We start from the raw sequence: 8796 nt of genomic DNA on the forward strand, positions 1-8796 counted from the left end.
ATAAGTGAAAATGTTGAATAATAAAGAAGGATTAAGGAAAAGCCTATTAAACATCAATTTACGTTATGATTTTACAAATTAAGCAACAAAACATCATGTTTTACAACAAATTGACAGAAAAAAGCCATTCAATACACGGTAACGTTATGTAGTAATTACTGTATTTATGAATTTAGCACCAAAACATCACAATGTATTGAAAACATTTGTAATATTCTTCGTATGAAGGAAGCTCAACAGCCAGCAGAGTCTTGTAGGAAAGAGTTTATTCCAAACATTAGGAAGGCTACTGAGGCTTTGGGTGCACAAAAGCTATATATCCCAGCAATCAGTAGTTCTTACATTACAGCTGTAACAACCAGAGAGTGTGGCTTAAAGGCACAGTATACCACATCTCCCCTTCATACATAATAACTACACATCTGACAAGACAAAACAAAATACATTTTATAAAAGTGTTAAAAAAATCATACATCAAAATTACAAAAGTCTCTCATTAAAACTTGGCAGCTTCATTACATCACTAGACAGGTAAGAAAATATGTCTTCTATGGGGCCAGAGGTCACTAGTACTTAGCCCACCGTTGAGGATGGTCTTCAGCACCATCCTTCTAAGGAGTGTACCTTACAGGTTCAAACACAGGCCTGCCATGCGATGTCACATACGTTGGCTTTCTATTTGCTATTACATGTGCGTCATTTTTGTTCACAAACATCCCTTTAGAACCATTATATGTTGTATTTCCTTGAATTGTAGTTTCGGGTGTTTGGTTCCGTTGTTTTAATTGACGCCTATTACGCCGATATACGCGACCGTCCTGATTCTTTATTAGATATGACCGAGGCCGTTTACATTTTTCTATCACAACGGCAGGAAGCCATCTTTCTTTGCAATTATTGGATTGCATCCATACCAAATCTCCCTCTCTTAGTGGTTTGAGGGGTCTTGCTGTTCGATCATAAAAATGTTTTTGTCTTTCCTGAGCTCTTTGTAGATCTTGACGCACGTTAATAGGAATCCTAGGACATAATAAGTCAGTTGTTATGGGAAGTTTACTTCTCAGCATTCTGCCCATCAATATTTGTGCAGGTGAATATGATAGTCCTGTCACAGGTGTATTCCGGTACTCCAACAATGCTGCATACAGATCACCCCTTGCCTTTCCTACTTTTGTGTAAGTTGTTTTATAGACTGGATGGCTCGTTCTACCATACCATTAGATTGTGGATACCCCGGACTACTAAAGCATTGTTCAAATCCCCATTCTTTCGCAAATACTTTGAATTCTTGACTCGCAAATGGCATATTATCACTCACCACAATTAATGGAGTTCCATGTCTTGCAAACACAGATTTCATCTTGACAATTACTGTTCTTGCAGTTTTATCAGGTAAACTTACTACTTCTGGGTATTTTGAGAAATAGTCAATTACCAACAGAAAAGAGCGATTGTCCTGTTCAAATATATCCACTCCCACCTTCTGCCATGGCCCTTCTGGGATCTCATGGGCTTTAAGTGGTTCCTTTTGATTATTTGGGGCAAAACAAGCACACACAAAACAACTGCCAACAGCTGACTCAATATCTTTGGACATACCAGGCCAGTACATCAACTGTCTTGCTCTTTCTTTGGTTCTTTGAATCCCTTGATGGGACTCATGCAGCTGTGCAAGAACATTTTGTCTTTGGCTTGCCGGAATGATTATTCTTTCTCCCATGAAAAGAACCCCATCCCTATACCTTAGGTGATCTTTAACCGGCCAAAAAGATTTTGCTATTGGAGCCACCTTTCTCATGTACTTTGGCCATCCTTGGTTTAGGTATGTTTGAATCATCCTAAGCTGGGGATCACGTTTTGTTGCTTCTTGTATTAAACCCATTTTATCTGGGTGCATGGCTAATGTATTCACTTCGTATATCACTTTCTCATCTCCTATTGGATTTTCCTGACTTCCAGGGGGATCAACAGTAGCTCTTGACAAGGTATCAGCCAGATACATAAGTTTACCTGGAGTATATACAAAGTTAAGTTGATACTTCTGAAGCTGCAACAACATTCTTTGCAGACGAGCCGGGGCACTGCCTATTGGTTTTTTATAAATTGATTCTAAGGGCTTGTGATCAGTTTGAACTAGAACCATTTTACCAAACACATACTGATGGAACTTTTGTACTGCATATACAACAGCAAGCAATTCTTTCTCTATTTGAGCATAATTTTTCTCTGCAGAACTGAGTGCCCTTGAAGCATAAGACACTGGCTTATTATCCTGTAGGAGACATGCTCCTAAGCCATCTTTTGAAGCATCTGCTTGGATAACAACTGGTTTTGTCACATCAAAATACTGCAGTACAGGTGCATCGCACAACTTTTGCTTGATCGCCTCAAAAGCTTTCTGATGTTCTGGCATCCATTGAAAACTCATATTTTCCTTTAACAGACTTCTCAATGGCGCTGTCAACTCTGCCTCTTTTGGGATGTATTTTGCCAAATACTGTACTGACCCTAGAAATCTAAGCACTCCCTGCCTGTCATTGGGAGGTTTCATTTCTTGAATTGCCTTTACTTTCTCAGTGTCTGGCCTGACTCCCTCTGCAGTCACAATATGGCCCATATATCTAACAGAGTTTACCCTGAACTGGATCTTTTCTTTGTTAAACTTGATGTTTTTGACACGTGCTGTTTCCATTACCTGATGTAAAATCTCATCATGTTGTTTACTTGTCTCAGCTGCTATAATCATATCATCAGCAATCATATATACACCTTTTATATGCCCAAATGTTTCTTGATTTTTCTGTTGAAAAACCTCACTTGAGGATTTAAGCCCAAATGGTAAACGATTAAAACAATACCTTTCCCACAGCGTATTAAATGTACATAATCTGGATGATGCTTTATCTAGTTTTACCTGCCAATAGCCATCTTTCTCATCTATTATTGTGAAGATTTTCTTTCCAGCTAGGTGACTTAAAACTTCCTCAACTGTTGGGATGGTATAATGTTGTCTCCGCACTGCCTTATTTAGATCTCGCGGATCAAGACATATACGCAGAGACCCATTCTTTTTTTCAGTGATAACAAGACTGCTCACCCAATCTGTGGGTCCTACAACTTTTGTTATAACTCCCATATTTTCCATCTGATCAAGGGTATCCTTTAGCCTATCATGTATGGCAAAGGGCACTCTCCTACATCCTTGGATCACGGGAACCACTGTTGGATCAGTGTGAATGTGGTGATGTCCTTGAAACTCACCGAGACCCTGGAATACTTCTGGATATAAGCTGAGCAATTTTTCTTGTGTTAATAACCCCCCTGCCTGTATCAGATCTACCCTATAAATTAAACCCAAATTCTCACAAGCTGGTCTGCCTAATAATGGGGTTGTCGAGCAATCTGTCACATAAAACAACAGATTATACACTCCTTTTGCTGTTATACAAACTCAACTGCTCCCATTGGTTGTATTTTTGTTCCCCCATATGCAACCAGCACTACTTTACTCTTAGACATTTGTTTTGCACCAGGTATTCTAGAAAATATACTAAATGGTAACACATTTGCTTCAGCTCCAGTATCTAATTTAAACTTAATTATACAGTCTCTTATGGAAATATCAGCATACCATCCTGCCTTGTTTGTTATCTGTGTATCCTTCATTTCTTCATCCAGCTTTCCTATCATTAAATTACTTACATTCAACTCATGAATGTGTTGTCTGGCTTGTATATTCACAGGATTGGTCACCCTTGACCTGCATAACCTGGCATAATGATTTTTCTTGCCACACTTGTTGCAGGTCTTTCCAAATGCTGGACATCTCCGAGGTTCATGAGCTGTACCACAATAACCACACTTATTCTGATTTTTCCAATTGTCTCTGTGTCTTGACTCCCTGGTTCCCAGAGCTTGAGTTATAATCTCTTTGTTTTCTCCATGGCTGTCTTGTAATTCAAACACTCCTTCTTCCGATGTTATTGCCATGGTTCTCAGCTGAGCTCTCGTTGTCTCATCAACCCGGCATATCTCCACGGCCTTCTCAAGTGTAAGATCGGCTTCTTGTAACAACTTTTGTTTCAGTTTCTCTTGCTGTAAACTAAAAACAACTTTATCTCTTATCATCTCATTAACTGCCATTCCAAATTCACAGCTGGCTGCTTTCAGTTTTAGCTCAGCAATAAATTGCACATTTGTAACTCCAGGACTCTGCATATGGTTCCAGAAACAAAACCTTTCAAACACAATGTTCTTCCGAGGTAAAAAAATAAGTCCTAAACTGTTCCAGAACCTCTGCAATATCTTTCGGGTTCTCCTCGGCAAAAACAAATGTATTATATAAAGAAACTCCTTCCTCTCCCACACAATGTAGCAGGATAGCTATCTGCCGCTTCTTTGACACATTCTCAAGTCCCGCTGCAGCAAGATACAACTGAAAGGCCTGTTCCCACCGTCTCCAGTTCTCAGCCAAATTACCTTGCATAGCAAGGGGAGGAGGAGGACGAAATGACTCCATGTCTAAACACTCCTTTTTCGGTGGACGCTAGATTCCAGGTTGTAGCACAGGAGAGGTTTGTATCCCACTTCTGACACCATGTAATATTCTTCGTATGAAGGAAGCTCAACAGCCAGCAGAGTCTTGTAGGAAAGAGTTTATTCCAAACATTAGGAAGGCTACTGAGGCTTTGGGTGCACAAAAGCTATATATCCCAGCAATCAGTAGTTCTTACATTACAGCTGTAACAACCAGAGAGTGTGGCTTAAAGGCACAGTATACCACAACATTGACAACAAAAATATTGACTACTAAAAGGCAAAGTGTGTTGGATAATACAGAACGTTGGATAAGCGAGACTCTACTGTACCACATAAAACTTCAAGTCCTAGAACCTAATAGTATGGAACCATGACGGTTAAAGTAGAATCAAAGTATTATAATTATGTAACATTAAAAAAATCTTTGTTTAGTGATCCCACGTGGTATCATTGGTCCAGGGATTAACCAGATCAAATCCCAGGCAACCCTACAGTCATTGCCCCAAATCTTAGGCAAACCTGTGTTTCTATGGTTCCTTCTACACTGTCATATAAAATCCAGATTGTCTGTTTTGATCTAGATTATATGGCAGTGTAGACTCATATAATCCAGTTCAAAGCAGATAATGTGAATCATCTGCTTTGATAATATGGATGATATGGCCTATTTTATATAAATACTTCCTGAATTTCTTGTTTATTGCACACCAGACAATATGGAGCAATCCAAGGCAGCATCGCAAATTCAGTACCTTGCCAAACAAAATGTTGCAGAACATTGCATAAGATTTCTTTAACTTTTCATAAGGCTAGAAGTTAAACAAATTGTGCTAGGGGGGGGGGGGGGTTACTGAGAAGAATACTGTCACAATGCTGAAGTGACAAAGTTGGCGACTATAATAGTCTGAGAGAGATGTGATGGATTTGCCTCTGTGATGTGTTAATAGGTTTCAGGAACAAAAAAGGCAAGTCAGACAGTCAAATCAACCTGCTTTTTAATATACTTGCCATAGTCTGGCCAGTCCTTATCTCTAAGGACCTCATCACACATCACAGCTTGGATCCATTTTAAATCTACTTTAGGGAGGGGACTTTAAACAGCTCAGCCAAACAGGTCCTGTGCCTCACCAAACTACAAACCCCAGAATTCTGTAGGAGGCAGAAACTGGATTTAAAGTGAATTCATGCTCTAGTGTGATGGGGCAGTTGGTGAAACGCATTATCCTTGAGAGTCAGAGAAAAGAAGCAGTGCAAAATGCTTTTAAAAAATTAAATTCATTCTTGGGGGGGTCTGCTGGCTAAAATGTCAACTGGAGTAAAAAGGTATGCCTTTGAAAGATCCTAAGTGATCATTTATTTATCTAGTTTCTAGATGAATTATTTAGTCACCAATTTAGTTTCCTTTGCATTAATCTGTGGAAATGACAGCAAACGCTATGAGTATGAAAAATGTACAAAATAAGTATAAAAGATTACTGAAATATGAGCTACACTGAACAGCTTTCCTTAGAAACAAAAGTGGTAGTAGTAGTAGTGGTGGTGGTAGTAATATAACTGTTCAACTTTAATATTTCTTTGGGAACCAATCAAACAGATCAAAATTGCTTTGGGAAACCAGCATTCAAAGTTGGTTTTATAAGAAAAGAAATGCATAACGCAAAATAAAATTAAATAATTAAAAATAAACCTTTTGTTTTCAATTACTCCCTCCTTTAAATTGATGAAATACTAGTGTATCTGTTTAGCTGGATTAAGACAACTATGGATTCATACTGCCATCTAGCAACCATAAGTATTATTTGGTACTTTTTATTTCTTCCTCCTACAAATCTGTAGTATGTGCCAGAATCACAGTTAAAGCATCTTGCAATTATATTATGGTAATTCTCATTAAATATACATGATCCCCCCCCCCAAATTATATCATTATAATTTTTAAGCAACTCAATACCTTTGTTAGGACGCAATAAAATGTAACAAAAATGTACAGGTTTTCAAGTTCTACACATTCTTCATCAGACTTGGGGCTCTTCCACACAGCCATATAACCCAAAATATCAAGGCAGAAAATTCCACAATATCTGCTTTGAATTGAGTTATCTGAGTGCACACTGACATATATCCCAGTTCAAAGCAGATAATGTGGGATTTTATTCAGCTATGTTGAAGGGGCCTAAGTGGTATTAAAAATCAGAAGTGGAGGAAGAGAAGCAAGCAATCCAAACATTTTTTTTTATTTAGGTTGTACTCAGTCTAAAGATGGAGATTGCTAACTGGAGGAAAAAGGTTGTTCGGGTATCAGGAGACAGAAAAAGGTAGTAGAAAATATACAGTAAAAAGCTATATTAATTAGGTTTACCTTCCTAATTATATTAATGTTACTTATATATTATAGTAAAATGAATATGCTATTGAATAATTTATCACACTGAGTTAATCATAATATTGATATAGTAATTATATGTGTAATATAAAAAGCTATGTTAATTATGTTTACATTGAAAAGGAGACTTATTTAATGTTGTTCATTCTAAACTGTCTTTTTAAATTTACTTTTCATTAGTGCACAAAAAGCCTCAAGAGAATGTGGCTGGATTCCTGTTTATCAATCCCAAATAGAGTAGGCTCATCCAATCAGTCATTGATTGGCGAGTCAATCTAATGGATTTTTGGTGTGTTAACTAATGGAGAAGATCTCTGTAATCAGGAGTAATTTAGGCCTGAAAACGAAAAAATCCTGTACAATTATTGCTACTCTACCCTGCTCCCATATCCCTGTGTTGAGATTGGGAAAAAGGAAACAAGCTGAATTAATTTTGGAAAACCACAATTTCCTTCACTCAGGCCCTTTCTACACTGCCATATAATTCAGATTATCAAATCAGAAAATCCACATTATCTGCTTTGAACTGGATTATATGGCAGTGTAGACTCAGATAATGGGGATTATCTGATTTGATAATCTGGATTATATGGCAGTGTAGAAGGGGCCTTAGTAACTGCTTGGTTTGGTTCCAGGACTTCCAATTAATACTCAAATCCATGTATGTGTACCTTACCACATTGAGAAATTTCTCCTTTGTAGCACACTTCAGCCTCTTTGCAAGCATGGAGTGGCATTGAGCTTATCACATGTTCCAGGGTTGAAAAGAGGCACAAATGTCCTGAAAGGAGGGAACTCTGAACACATGCCAACAATCCTGTTCAGAGCGCCTACCTCTTATCATACTTTACTCCCATGGTTCCAACTGAAAAACAGGTGGGATGGGAACCATCAAAGTTTCCCATCCTGTTTCATTGCCCAGCCATCAGCAGTCTCTTACAGCATATGGGGTTTGGTGCAGAACAATTTTCTCGCATGGAAAGAAGTGTTTTAAACTGGTGTCAGTCTCCTTTAATGTAAGGGGATTTGGGCTGGGCAAGCGAGCTCTTGGTTTTCGGAAATTGTTGTTTCACCTGTTGTTTTTTTTAAAAAGCAATACTGACAGTGTGATGAATGTATTGCCAGCTTTTAGGTTTTCACGTATGAGTTTGGGGGGGGGGGGGGGGAGAGAGAGAGAGAGAGAGAGAGAACTCAAAACAGGACTGCTGATGATATGAAAGGGGCAATTCTCGATCTCTACGCTTAAAGGGACAGTCACCCGTGCTTTCCCCTCTCAATGTGATGAAGTCGTTCAAAGACCCATTTTATGCAATGGAGCAATGAAATGGTGTTCCATTTATAAAATGGCAAAATCCATTTTGGCTTTTGGTGTTTATATATATATATATATATATATATATATATATATATATATTCAAGGCATGGATGGCTGAATCTGTAGATATGGAAGACTGACTGCAATAAGGGTTGTACACCCATTATTAGGAATTCCAAAATCTGAAATCTCAAACAAGTGATTGAGGTAATGATACTTTTATTTCTGATGGTTAGTGCACACAAGTTCTGTTCCATTAATAAAATTATTAAATGCTACTATATACAATAGCCTTCGCCTGATGTATATAAATTGATGCCATGTAGGCTGGATCTACACTTCCCCATAATCTTGTTTGAAAATGTGATTAACTACATTGAACTGGATTATATCAGGCTGGGTCTACACTGCCGTATAGCCCAGGAACTAATCCTAAATTACCTGCTTTGAGCTGGATTATATAAGGCCCCTTCCACACAGCTGTATAAAATCCACATTAATCTGGATTATATGACAGTGTAGACTCAGATAATCTGAGGATTATCTGTCTGGATATTCT

At 38.1% G+C, this 8796-nt stretch overlaps 1 long non-coding RNA gene across 1 annotated transcript; it reads right to left on the reverse strand.

The window, feature by feature from the left end:
- Positions 1–249: 249 nt before the first annotated feature.
- LOC134295440 (uncharacterized) lies at positions 250–4824 on the reverse strand. Its single transcript, XR_010002006.1, has 2 exons — positions 3703–4824; positions 250–1020 (listed from the first exon to the last, which is right to left on the reverse strand). It is a non-coding gene; the product is annotated as an uncharacterized LOC134295440 (long non-coding RNA).
- Positions 4825–8796: the final 3972 nt, after the last annotated feature.

This window comes from Anolis carolinensis, chromosome 1, assembly GCF_035594765.1.
Source record: "Anolis carolinensis isolate JA03-04 chromosome 1, rAnoCar3.1.pri, whole genome shotgun sequence".
NCBI classification, from domain to species: domain Eukaryota; kingdom Metazoa; phylum Chordata; class Lepidosauria; order Squamata; family Dactyloidae; genus Anolis; species Anolis carolinensis.